Here is a 12,752-nt window from a genome sequence, read left to right on the forward strand (position 1 = left end):
GCCCCTCCTCGACCCACAGTGCTCCCTGGTCCTCACACCAACCATGCCCCCTGTCCCCGCCAAACACCACTCAGCCATGGAGGTACAGGCGAGAAACTGGGAGCCATTGGTGTTGGATTCAGCATTTGCCATGGACAAGATGTCATGACCCAGAGACCTCCAGATGAAATCCTCATCGTCAAACTTCTCCCGATGGGTGAACTCATGATGCGGTTCCCGAGAGGGATATCTCCACCCTGGCCCATGCATCCCAGGATGGCCCCGTGAAAGCAGGTGCCTGTGTAATCAAGTCCTTTCTCACCAGTGCTCAGAGTGTGTGTGTTCCCTGCTGTCTTTGGAATGGTGTCTGCTAACAGCTGCAGGGAGACACTGTTAAACTGGGCCAAGATCTCCCCAGAGAAATCACACGAATACAGATTGCGATGCAATAAGCAAAGGGTCTTTATTGGCTAGCTCGGCTCGCTCGAGCTAGGGTCCTGGTCCAGCTCACCCACACAGCGGCAGCCTTCTTGGAACGAGCAGTCCCGAGTCTCAAAAGTGAGGGACTTTTATACCATGGCATTATATAACAGGGACTTTCCTCGGACCACCCTTGTGGCTGCAGTCTGAGGGTGTTTTCACTACTTGTACTGAGGTGATTGGTTGTAAGTCAGAGTTACGTAAGGGTTGCATAGAGGGGCCTTTCCTACCTGCACCTGATGGATAACTAGTTGACCTCACCATGGCTATCTCACTTCGGGGAAATCATGACTCAATTCCAGGTATCTGGACTCAATTCCAGGAATTCTGGAATCGAAACCTAGGTCCAGCTTCTTCTGGCTTCTTTATGAGCCTGTTATGGCTCTGCCTTTGTTTTCTCTGTTTACTCAACGCCACCCACTGGCCCTTGGACCAACCATGGTGATGCTGAAGAGCCGGCGGGGGGGGGGGGGGGGGGGTGTTGGTCAGAGCTCAGGACGCAGGAAATCAGGCGGTGGCTGTGTCTCCAACGACAAGAATTTTCCCCCTCTCATGCTCCTGTGAGCCTTTGAATTAAAAAAAAGAAGTCCATGATAATATCACGGTTCTGTTTCTATTCAGAACTTATGGTCTAGTTGGCTATTCCTGGGTCAGAGGTTGAATCCAGTGCCCGGGAAGCTTTAGTTTGACTTGCAGTGTGACACTTACAGCTGCTTTGCTCGCTGACTTAAAGTTTAGTAAACTTGGAATAAATTCTGTAACAGCCCAAGTCTTCCGTGAGATGGAACCAGACCTATGTTTCGCACCCTTATTTTAACAGTTGATCGTGGGCTCTATCTCTGCCCCTCGTGCGTTCAGGCTCCAGGAATGTTATGTAAAAGTGTGAGGTTCTAACATTGCCAGCTGAGCCAGGCTCTAGGACTTTACCTCATTCGTAAACATTTCACTAAATCAGTAATTATTATAGTAATCAGGCACCTGGGTCTGAGGCCACAGGGGCTGATGAGGGGAGAAGTGGCATCATGAGGTCAGGGCAGGCGACGTCTGAGGGACTTTTTCCTCTGATCTGGAACTGGCCATGGGCCGCGTCCCATGCTGGGTGGCCTTCAGATGCTTCAGACAAAGGCTATGGCTGGAGTCAGGCGCCCCTGGAGGCTGGGAGACCTCGCTTCCCTGAGCACTTGCTGAGGAGTCCACGGGCAAGTGGGGGGGCACCAGCCAGCCGGGGTGGGCCCCCGATCTCCTACTCCCAACCCTGTAGAGGATGAGTCAGGTGTGGCTGAGAGAAAGCCCTTTGATTCCTGCAGAGCTGCTTTCCTCACAAGCCTCCTGGATAGTTCTAGAAGCGCTGCCTTGTGCTCAATAACAAAAGAAAATCCAACGCCGACTTTGCCTCCCCGGGATCAGGTCTCTGTGCACCTCATGCCTTTCTAGAAGCTTCCTTCGCTCTCTACTGTGCTACCTGGCTCCATTTTGCTTGCCTGGCAGACTCTAGTTGTAGACGTCTCTGAGCGGAGAGCCCCTCATGGACCCCCTTTTTGTGGGTGCTCACTGATACCGCTCCTCCTTCCCCTTTTTATTGTCCGCACTTAGGAGACCAGAGATGACAGAGGTGCCATAATTACAAGGATCTCAATGAGCTGACTGGAGTCGCCCCTTTCATCTGTGTGCTGGCTGTGTGGTTGGGGGAGGGGTTAAGGACAGGGTGACTCACTGGGATCCTCTGCATGTCACCAGCTCAGGGAGGGACCTGGGAGAGGCCAGCCTGTGGTCGAGATGCGGAGAATCTGCCCGTGCGTGTGTGCGTCTGCATTTGACGGTGGTTGGTAAGTAACCACTTCATTTCCTGTTCCTGTATCTCTTCCCCTCGGCAGCGTGATAAGTGCCTCCTTATCCGCCCACCTCCCTATCAGAGTATCCCCGAGATTACTTGTCATTCAGAGCAGAATGAGAGCCTCCATCACTCCGGAGATGTTTGCTCTCTAAATGTCAGAGGCCGACCTCCAACTTCCTGCTTCGTGATCGTGGCGCCTGCAAGTTGAGTGATGTTCTCGACCGAGGGGATGTGTCCCAGCTCCTTCCAGAAGAATCTGACATTCATTTCAAACCTAGCGCACTGGATTTACTCCAGCTGGTTCTTTCTCTGCCAGGTAAAAAATGTCCCAGAATATACCAGATAAGACTGAGTCATACTGTTCATGAATTTGACAGCACCTGTGGTTGGTGTTGTGTTGGGTCTCACCTCAACCCGTCTGTCTGAATGCACAGCCCTGTGTTTGAAGCATTCTTGCAATGCCAGACAGAGCATCCCCTGCAAGAAGAGCTTCAAGGTGATGACCAGAGGTAGGTGTCCTCAGTGGTCGGTCACTTGATGTCGTGTTGGAGGGGACAGGATCTTGTTCTCCTTCCACTTCGACCTCTATGGCATGTTGAGTTTTGTGCTTTGGTACCTCATAGTCAACCACATGGCGGGTGCTATCACTGCTCTCAGCCTGTCTGTGAGAGTGTCACAGTCTCTGAGCGTGTCGGTGGAGTGTCTCTGAGAGTATCGGTGAGAGTGTCTGTGAGAATGACTGTGAGTGTCTCTGAGAAAGTCACAGTCTCTGAGCGTGTCTGTGAGAGTTTCTGGGAGTGATGCATCTCTGAGGGTGTCTCTGAGAGTGCCTCTGAGAGTGCCTGTGAGAGCGCTGGCAATCTCTAAGGGTGTCTGTGAGAGTGCCTGTGAGAGTCTCTGAAAGTGTTGCTGTCTGTGAGAGTGTTGCAGTCTCTGAGGGTGTCTGTGAGAGTGTCTGTGAGAGTGCCTGTGAAAGTGACTGTGAGAGTGTCTGTGAGAGTGTCTGTGAGAGTGCCTATGAGAGTGTCTCTGAAAGTGTTGCAGTCTGTGAGAGTGTCTCTGAGGGTGCCTGTGAGAGTGTCTGTGAGAGTGCCTATGAGAGTGTCTCTGAAAGTGATGCAGTCTGTGAGAGTGTCGCAGTCTCTGAGGGTGTCTATGAGAGTGTCTGTGAAAGTGCCTGTGAGAGTGTCTGTGAGAATGACTGTTAGTGTCTCTGAGAAAGTCACAGTCTCTGAGCATGTCTGTGAAAGTTTCTGAGAGTTATACATCTCTGAGGGTGTCTCTGAGAGTGCCTGTGAGAGCTCTGGCAATCTCTAAGGGTGTCTGTGAGAGTGCCTGTGAGAGTGCCTGTGAGAGTCTCTGAAAGTGTTGCAGTCTGTGAGAGTGTTGCGTCTCTGAGGGTGTCTGTGAGAGTGTCTCTGAAAGTGTTGCAGTCTGTGAGAGTGTTGCAGTCTGTGAGAGTGTCAAAGTCTCTGAGGGTGTCTGTGAGTGTCTCTGAAAGTGTTGCAGTATGTGAGAATGTTCAGTCTCTGAGGGTGTCTCCGAGAGTGTCTCTGGTGTGTCTGTGAAAATGTTGCAGTCTGTGAGAGCATCTCTGAGAGCGTGGCAGTCTCTGAGAGGGCAGGAGCGAGACGTCTCTCAATTCTGAGGGTGTGTGGAAAGGTTACTCGGGAAAGGGAGATGCACCAGTGTGGCAAGGCGGCCATGGAGGAGCCAGAGGAGGGAGCTATTTCCTTCCCCAATTCCTGGCCTTGCTCGCTGCCTCAGCTTCCACACTGCACCCTCTTTCCTCTGTTGGCCTCAGAGGGATGGGAAGGCGCATTTCCAAACAGTGTTTAAATTGGTGTGGTGTGCGGGGGGCTCTCCAGCAGTGCTTGGGCCCAGGGGCCTCTTGGACGCTTGGCCATCCCGGTCTCAGGCTCCACGCGGGAGCTGTCGGACCCTGCGCTGCCTGGCCGAAGGCCCAGGGCTGGAAGCTGGTTGCACATCCCCACCCAAAACCCCTCCTGTGCCAGGTCCGCCTTGGCTGCACAGTCTGAGTGTGTGGGGTGCGCTGTAGGGCGGGGCTGTGGGCGAGCCCAAGGGGCTTCTCGTGTCTCCCACATTCATCACCATCCCTTCTGCTTTCTCGCCGCCCGCATGTGGACTTGACTGTTTCCATGGAGAGGCCGCGTCCAAAGGGGCTCTAAGGCAAGAGTGTTGCAGTCTCTGAGGGTGGCTGTGAGAGTGTCTCTGAGAGTGTTGCGGTCTCTGACGGTGGCTGTGAGAGTGTCTCTGAGACTGTTGCGGTCTCTGAGATGTCTGTGAGAGTGTTGCGATCTCCGAGGGTGTCTCTGAGAGTGTCTGTGAGAGTGTCTCTGAGAGTGTTGCAGTCTCCGAGGGCGTCTGTGAGAGTGTCTCTGAGAATATTGCGGTCTCTGAGAGTGTCTGTGAGAGTGTTGCGGTCTCTGAGAGAGCCTGTGAGGGTGTCTGTGAGAGTGTCTGTGAGTGTTGCGGTCTCTGAGGGAGCCTGTGAGGGTGTCTGTGAGAGTGTCTGTGAGAGTGTTGCAGTCTCTGAGAGTGTCTGTGAGAATATCTGTGAGAGTGTTGTGGTCTCTGAGGGTGTCTGTGAGAGTGTCTGTGAGACTGTTGCAGTCTCTGAGAGTGTCTGTGAGAGTGTTGCGATCTCCGAGGGTGTCTCTGAGAGTGTCTGTGAGAGCGTTGAGGTCTCTGAGAGTGCCTGTGAGAGTGTCTCTGAGAGTGTTGTGGTCTCTGGGAGTGTCTGTGAGAGTGTTGTGGTCTCTGAGGGTGTCTGTGAGAGTGTCTGTGAGTGTTGTGATCTCTGAGAGCTCCTGTGAGAGTGTCTCTGAGAGTGTCTCAGAGGTCACACAGGCCTCTGAGGAGACTAGATGTTAGTAGGAAGGTCCCCAGCAGTTTCTGCTGGAGGCATTGCTTCCAAGGTCGTCTAAGGAAAGCTTCCTACAGGAAAGCTGAAAGGGTGGTACCGAGGACAGCCAGTACCCACCCCTGAGGTGCCATAATCAGAATATCTCCCTGATGCTTCATTAAGGATCCTTCCATCTACTTACCCTGAACCATCCTGTGGCACGTCTGAGTGAGTTAAAGGCAGCGCAAACAAGCAAATGGTTTACAGCCTCTCTTCCTACAAGGGAGAGAGCGAGTTCAAGCGGTAATGGGCAATAGCTCCAGGGATGCCCTCGTTGCCTCATACACCAGTGTTGTTTGCCAACCAGTAGGGGGGTGGTGATGGGGGGTCCCGAGGAGGGTCCTGAGTGTTTTAGGCAGGCAGTGGCCCAGACCTGAGCAGTGACTTAACACAGCCAGGGCCTAGTTATGGTATTATTGGGCCAGGGTGTTGCCCACACCGTGTTTAAATATCTAAAAGGTACAGGGAGAGTGCCAGCAACACAAAGCCGCATCAAGGATGTTAAAGCTTAATGGGGCTAGGAAATCAATATTTGTCATATGCTTTTTTCACGGCTCAGCGGAGGCCAGCTTAGTTCCCAAATGGACGTCAGCTCGGTCAGTGTGCAAGGCAGGGGCAGCCTGGAGGGGTACACTGAGTCCCAGAGCAGCGGCCGGCCGGTCACCACTGAGCATCTGCTTCTGTTGCTCTCCTGTGCCCTTTCTGAAAGCGAAGAGGTTTCTGTGCGGCCACTCCCGGGGGCTGGACACTTGTGCTGTGAAACTCTAGCATATGGCATCTAACTATGGGCTCGCTGTGGGATGTGTGTGTGTGTATGTGTGTGTGTGTGTGAGAGAGAGAGAGAGAGAGAGAGAGAGAGAGAGAGAAAGAAAGAGAAAGAGAGTGAGAGAGAGTGTGTGTGTGAGAGTGTGTATGCGTGTGAGACTGTGTGTGTGCGAGTGTGTGTGAGAGAGAAAGAGTGTGGTGTGTGTCAGAGTGTGTGTGGTAGAGTGTGTGTGTGTCAGAGAGAGTATTTCTGTGAGAGAGTGTGTCAGAGAGAGACTGTATGTCTGTGTGTGTTGCATGCACGCACATGTATACATATATGTGCACACATGTGTATATGTGTACATGTGTATCTCTGTGCATGTGTGTGTGTCAAGCCTTTAAGGACAGGCATCAGATGCACTCTTGGACCGTCTGGCCTCTATTGCTGGGGCTCATGACTTAGCCACCCTGACCCTGTAAAATGAATTTGATCCACAATTCACTCACTTTCCAGGTTATGGTCAAGAATAAGTGTGATACTATCTATGAACAAAGCATCTATCAGAAAAATTCTTGCTCTCATTAGCTAGAATGTGGTAAAAGTAATACACCCAGCAAGGAAAAGAAAATATCCATTGCATCAGGATAGAATTTGACTTTTGAGTAGAGACGGATCTCAAAGATTCTAGACTCCTGTAGGAAATAAGAAACCTCAAACATTAAATTGTCTTCACGACCACAGTTAAAACTTTTCAGGACTGGGCAAACTCAAGGTTTTAAAATTTCTTCTTATGTTTACGGTTTGGAGACCACACCCAGTAGAGCTCAGAGCTTACTCCTGACTCTGTGCTCAAGGATCCCTCCTGCTGGTACTCAGGAGACCATATGTGGTGCTGAGGGTTGGGCCCAAGTCACCTGCTCAAAAGACAAGTGCCTTAACCCTGTGCTATCTCCCTGGCCCCCGAATCAAGGAGTTTTATTTGTTTGTTTGTTATTGTTGTTGTATATGCTTGTTGGGTCACACCCGGCGATGCTCAGGGGTCACTCCTGCCTCTGCACTCAGGAATTTCTCGCTTCTTTCTCAGAAGCAGGTTTGCCGTCTTCCCAAGGCTGCAGAAGATCGGTGTGGCTTCTCCAAGGCAGCAGCTCTCACTCGGAAGGAACAGCCCAGCAGGACCGGCAGGGAGGGGGCTTTGACCCCATCTGAAAAGAACTTTTGGTTTTCCTTTTTATTTAAAGTTGTGGGTTTGTTTAGGTAACTTCGAGATAGTCTCTTCAGAGGTTTGGAAAACTTTTCCTGTGAAGACATACAGAACTAGCTTTGGTGGGGAGAGAATAATTGGTCATTTGGACATGGCTGTATTTCTGTTTTTGTCTCTGTTGAGATTCAGCTTGTCAATTTCTATTTTAGCTTGGAGATACATATATATATGTATATATATAATTTGATGATTTATATTGGAATCTGCCCCTTCCCAACTGAGCGTCAGGTCTGACTACATTTGCGCAGACGAGTTCTTCTGATAACATCATTTGAAAAAGATACAACCTTGCGTCATAAAACACCCTCTTCTCTCCCGGGCTATGATCAGCACCGTGCTCAGAGGAAATGCTGCCCCCACATTCCCAGCTAGTTGGATAAATCTCTTTATTATGAAATTATTAAAATATATCCAAATTTCGCTTTTGTTTGTGGGGTCCTCAATTTACAATTCCTTCCTCCTAGGTGACTTTCTTCTGTAAATATTTGCGTTTCACAAGGCTTAACCTGTAACAGTTTTAGTAATCTCTTATGCAAGGGCTTACTGGCTCCAGGGTGAGATGCAATGGTTTTCACACATTTTATTCTAAGGAAATCTTTTTTGATCATTTTTTAGCATATTAATCATAACAAGAAATACAAAATCAATCATTTAGGACCTGCTATTGGGGCAGGTTTAGCTGGTGGTTGGGAAAATTGGAAATAATGGTGGCGGGAAGGGTAATGCTGGTGGGATTGGTGTTGGAATACTGAATGTAATAAATTATTGTGAACAACTTTATAAAATGAAATTTAAACCACTTGATCACTTGATTCCCCATTATTCATCGATTTACTCGAGCGGGTGCCAGTAACGTCTCCATTCATCCCTGTTGCATGCTAGCATAACCCAATGGCATCTGTTTGTTCTAGGAACATGCAGAGCCTCAAACCGATCATTCAGGGTCTTGACGAAGAAGTCTGACCATCTTGTAGGTGGGCGTCCACGCCACCTTTTGACGTCCCGTGGAATCCAGTCGGTAATGGCTCTAGTCCAGCGGTTGTCTGTAAACCTCATTACGTGTCCAGCACATCTGATTTTTGATGCCTTGGCAAATGAGACAGCGTCCCTGATTCTTGAGTGTTGACAGAGATCAGAACTCCGGATTCTATCTCTCATTTGAGTGAAGTGTGATATTCCAAGCATAGCTTTTTCGATTCCTCTTTGAGAGACCCGGAATTTAAAATAAAATGAAAAATATATTTGTGTCTACTGTAAATGCCTTGTGCTGTTCATGCTTTCCTAACTGAACCCTGTGGAACGTCTTAACCTAAGGCAGCTTTGGTACCCTAGCACTTGGATTTCAAGCATTTTGATTTTCATTTTTCCCCTTGTTCATTTGATAAAGTACAGTAAGTAATGGTAAAGAAGACCACTTTTCCAGAAAGAAACAAAGGTAATTTAAGAAGAACTCTTGTAGGTGAAACTACAAGTTCCTGTGAGCAAGAGGAGAGGGAAGACAAGGACTGGGTGTTTGTGGACATCTGGGTGAAATGGAAAATTCTGGAAAGCTCCAGAGCAACTTAGGACTGTGACTGAAATAGGACAGAGTCAGTTCTAGGGCCACTGATAAAGCTCTAAACATGTTTCCTGAAAGAATTCAGGGTCGAGGAGAGAGCACTTCTCTGCTAAGTTCCTTCAGAGGGAGAAAATCCAGAGAACATTACAAATTCAGAGAACCAGAAGAGTACTAGCCTGCCAGTGCAAGAAAATAAGCTCCAAAAATGTCTCCAACTTTGTCTTCATATTTGTTTGAGGAAGAAGCTGAATGTTTTAGGAAAATGTCTCTGGTGAATCTGACGCGAGGTTTGTATCCTGAGGCAGTTCTGGGCGTGAGGCATCTTCTGAGTGTCCGATTGGACGAGTCACACTTGCCTGATCTCATCATGAAGCTGTTCAGATCCTTCACCCGGAAGAGGAACACGGCGTAACCCGTCCGTTGGGGAAAATGCTCTTCCATGATCCTTTGGCTTACGACGGCAACGCTGGTTTCCCTCACAGCGAACCTGCGTGTGACAGCGCCAGGTTCCTGCAAGGTGAGAGGAGCTTTGACTGTGCCCTCCAAGCATGGACACAGTCTAGTGAACTGCCCATGAACCTGGAGGAAGAGGAGGTGAAGGTAGGGTGGGCCTGGCAGGGACCTTGTTTCCAGAAGATAGGGCCAGGGAAGTTCTGAGAAGGATGTTTTGTAAAGCACTTTTAAAATGCCTCTGTCTCTGTTTCTCTTGTTTCTGTCTGTGTCTGTCTGTGTCTGTCTGTGTCTGTCTGTCTGTCTGTCTGTCTTCCAATCTCCCCAGAACACCCTTCCTGTTCATCAAAGCAGAGCTTCAATCTTTCGTTTTTTTTACAAGTTCTGATTACCTTTATTAAATACGGAATTTGAAAAACTCCTTACAATTTTGTGTTGTAGTTCTGTAACTTTAAAGTACAAACTGCAAAACAAAAACGAACTTCTTTTTTTTTTGGGGGGGGGGTCATACCCGGCAATGCTCAGGGGTTACTCCTGGCTCTGTACTCAGGAATTACTCCTGGCAGTGCTCAGGGGACCATATGGGATGCTGGGAATCGAACCTGGGTTGGCCGCGTGCAAGGCAAATGCCCTACCCGCTGTGCTATCGCTCCAGCCCCCCAAGAAACTTTTAAAAATTTAAGGCACCATGATTTATGAAGTGCTCATAATAGTTTCATGGTATGCAATGTCCTAACACCAATCTCATTACCAATGTCCTACTATTCCCTTCCACTGCCCCCAACAGGCACATTTTAAAATCCAGTTGTTGTGGTTTGGGTTTCCTGCTTTGTTTAAACATCTATCCCTCACCTCTACACCACAAAAGTGCTAGGGGGCCCTGCCCTTGTTACTCCAGTTTGCCTCTTATTAATTACCCTCTCTATATTTCTTTCCTTCTCTGACCTCATGTCAATAGTCCAGGTAAAGGGTAACTGAGGTATCCCCACTGCAGATAAGTGAGATCATTCGGTATTTATTATTCTTCATTTAACATGGTATCCTCGAGTTCCATCCAAGTTGCAGTGAACTGTAAGAGTCCATCCTTCCTTGCAGCTGCACTACTCCACAACGTATATGCATCATACCTTCATTATCCACCCATCTATCATTGTACACCTGGTTAGAATTCTACATTCTAGCTACTGTGCTCAGTGCTGACATGACTAGTGTGTTTATATTCTTTTGAATGAATGTTTTTGGAGACACAGATATTAATCCTTTGAGCATACTCAAAGTCTACACATGACAATGGCTTAAAAGTGTTTGCAGACTACCCAGAATTTGTGGCAGAGTCAGAAATTTTCTGAGATAATTCTTTAATACAACTCCTAGAAGAAACGTGAATGAAATTTTTAAGTAAATTTATAAAGAGCTTACAAACTCATCAAGAACTGTTTAAACCATAAGTTTCTCGCAAAATGAGAATTATCAAGTCTGCAAATCTGCCACATAAAATGTGTTGATATAATAATGGTGCTGAATGCTGGTATTTAAATGACCCGGCTGAATGTGAATATTCAACCTCTTCCTTTCTGTTCATGTCTGGCTGAGAAGGGAAGAAGGAACAAATTAAGGCTACAAGTGACTGAAAAAATCTTCATGTTGTTTCCTGTGCCCACTTGTTGGGGGGATAGTCTTTTTCCCTGGAGTCCAAACACAAGATCAAAGGGCTCTCCTTCACAATCAGGACCGATCTGCTGCTCTGCTAGGCACAGCTCGAATGTTGCCATCGACCTTTGAAGGAGGATTTCCCAGGACGAGGTTGCAAACAGCAGTTCTTGCCATCTTGATGTTTTGGAAAGAGCCAAGGATGTGAACTTTCACATCAGCCAGAGCTATTCGTGTCCGTGTAACATTCTCTATGGTGAGTTCGGTTTTCTCTCCTTTGCCAGCAATTCTTCCAATAGCTCGGGATAGGTGGTCTCCCTTTCGGGGCTTCACATCTGGAATTCCAAAAGACTCTAGGAAGAGGTCATCCAGCCTAACGGGGGCAAGTGCATCCTCCACCTGACACCCCAGGACAAAGACTTTCACAAAATCAGAGCACTAACATCTTTGGTATCTTTACATGTCCTAATTTCTACGTTGCTCGATTTCAAGTTAAAGCGTATCTGAAGTCCCAGGTGTTCTACAATTGGAGTAAAAATCTTCATCCAGTTATCTTTTAAGGGCGTGTATCTCTTGGCTGGCACTGGAACTATCCTGATTTCGCCTTTCCCATTCAGGACTGCATCCCCGGAGAGGGGTGAGAACACGGGCTTCTTGGCTGGCTGGGCCTCGTCCGTGTCCATACATGGCCGAGGACAGCTGCTCAGTCCGCCGTTTCTTCACCCGCCCGCCTCCCTTGTGGAGAATGTGGGTGAAGCCGTCCTCAGCGCCCACACTCTGTGCCTCCATTGTGCTCTCCATGCCGAAGCGTCTTCGACCGACCGACCACGGCACCTCAATCTTTCAATCTTATCATCAGCAAGCCTTTTGGGAAGAATAGCTTTTCCATCCTCTTACGGATGCAACAAGCACTTGACCCACGACAGGTTCTCATGCTCTGTTCCCTTCATTTCAGACTTCTTTCTTTATTTATTTATTGAATCACTGTGGGAAAAGTTACACAGCTTTCAGGTTTAAGTCTCGGTCATGCAAACATCAAACACATTTCCCTTTACCAATACTTATTTTTCACCACCAAGAACCCCAATAAATGCTCCCCTCCCAACCCTCCCAATGCCTGTGAGGCAGATGATTTCTAGTTAACACTCTATCTACTTTGATTAGATTCATTGTTTCAACAAAAGATGTGCCATTATTATTTAGAGTTTACACCCCCCAAATCAGACCTGCTGAAAAGGCATTGTGAAATAATTTGTTTTCTACAGCTGCAGGGACCTGCTCGAGGCAATCGACGAATAACAGGATGATTTGTAATTTGTGATTTGACAGCTGCATACCAGACTTCTTAAAAAAAAAAAGTGAGATTCATGGGCCAGAAAGATAGTCCAGAAGGCAAGACACGAGGTTTGCCCGCAGCTGACCCAGCTCAGTTCCCAGCACAGCAGAGGGTCCCCGAGCCCTGCCAGGAGTGAGCCCTGAGTGCAGAGCAGGAGTCCGCCCTAAGCACCCTGAGCTCATGCCCCGAACAAAGGAGCAAGAAGTCTGCATGTCTTGCACACACGTGATTGGCTCAGTCATATCAAAGTTCTCAGTTGAGGCCATCTTTACAGCACACAGCCGCAGAGAAGAAAGGCCGCTGGGCGGCTCCACAGCTCCCGGAGAAGGCACCAGGTCCCAAAAAGAGCTGAGATCACCGGGAAGTCCCAGATGGGGTAGGTGCCGCATCCCGCCTCCTCCAGATGGAACCCCGGTGACCAGGAGCCTCTACAAGCATAGCTCGAGTATGCAGGAACCAGGACTTTTACTCCAAACCACGCAGCCGCTTACGCAGCTGTGCCATCTCCCTATATACAAAGTGATCAATGG

The 12,752-nt window shown here is 48.5% G+C and overlaps 1 pseudogene; it reads right to left on the minus strand.

The window, feature by feature from the left end:
• Nucleotides 1-10,757: 10,757 nt before the first annotated feature.
• On the minus strand, nt 10,758-11,687 carry LOC130039622 (RNA-binding protein PNO1-like; annotated as a pseudogene).
• Between the last annotated feature and the right edge of the window lie 1,065 nt (nt 11,688-12,752).

The sequence above is a fragment of the Sorex fumeus genome, unplaced genomic scaffold, assembly GCF_029834395.1.
Source record: "Sorex fumeus unplaced genomic scaffold, SorFum_2.1 ptg000092l, whole genome shotgun sequence".
NCBI classification, from domain to species: Eukaryota; Metazoa; Chordata; class Mammalia; order Eulipotyphla; family Soricidae; genus Sorex; species Sorex fumeus.